The sequence below is a fragment of the Myotis davidii genome, unplaced genomic scaffold, assembly GCF_000327345.1.
Source record: "Myotis davidii unplaced genomic scaffold, ASM32734v1 scaffold112, whole genome shotgun sequence".
Classification (NCBI taxonomy): domain Eukaryota; kingdom Metazoa; phylum Chordata; class Mammalia; order Chiroptera; family Vespertilionidae; genus Myotis; species Myotis davidii.
The window spans coordinates 2,256,237-2,256,929 of NW_006284838.1; the positions used below are offsets into that span (position 1 = coordinate 2,256,237).

The window sequence follows — 693 nt, forward strand, 5'->3', positions numbered from 1 at the left end:
GCTATCATCTCCCATGGAGGGCAGCCTTCTCTTCAGTGATGAGAGGATACTTACCGCATCCCACGGATCACACTGTCCCGGTACCCTATCCTTCTTCCTCTTTGAGAATCCCTCAGAAATAGAGACTGTCCTACTCATCAGCCTGACAGTTCCCAGCAGGCAATCTCAGTACATTTCCCCCATCTGAGAATAGCTTTAATTTTTACTCATTATACAAATAAAACAGGCTCATGATGAAGATAAAACAAAAGCAAAAAGAGAACCAATCACAAAACCATAGTCGACCAGAACGCAGAGATCTTCAGAGCACCCCCATCTTTTCACTGACAGTTTAATAGAGATGACCACCATTAGACACCAGTATCTATGGAGATTGAGAAGAAGGAAGATGACGTTAATGCTCTCACAAGACAACAGGAATGTGATCTGGCAAAGTGCAGGGCTCAGCCGGGCAGCCACCAGGTGGCCAGAGGCAGGGGCAGGGGGAGCCACGGAAGCAGACAGGGGACTGAGCACCTGCCACCCCAAGAGCTGGATGCCACTGACACATGGAGGTCCCTGCCTGAGGAGCTCACCAGTGAGTCAGGAGCGATGAGAGAAATGGCAGCCCCCTCAGATGCTCCTCTTGAATTCCCTCACCCAGGCCCAGACCTCCCAGCTCTGTGCTGCTCATCCGTGCGGCCTACCCTCCAA

At 51.2% G+C, this 693-nt stretch overlaps 1 protein-coding gene across 1 annotated transcript in view; it reads right to left on the reverse strand.

Moving 5' to 3' along the window:
• The window catches only part of FAM213A (family with sequence similarity 213 member A), an 11,779-nt gene that overhangs the window by 6,380 nt on the left and 4,706 nt on the right, over window positions 1–693 (reverse strand). The window lies entirely within an intron of this gene.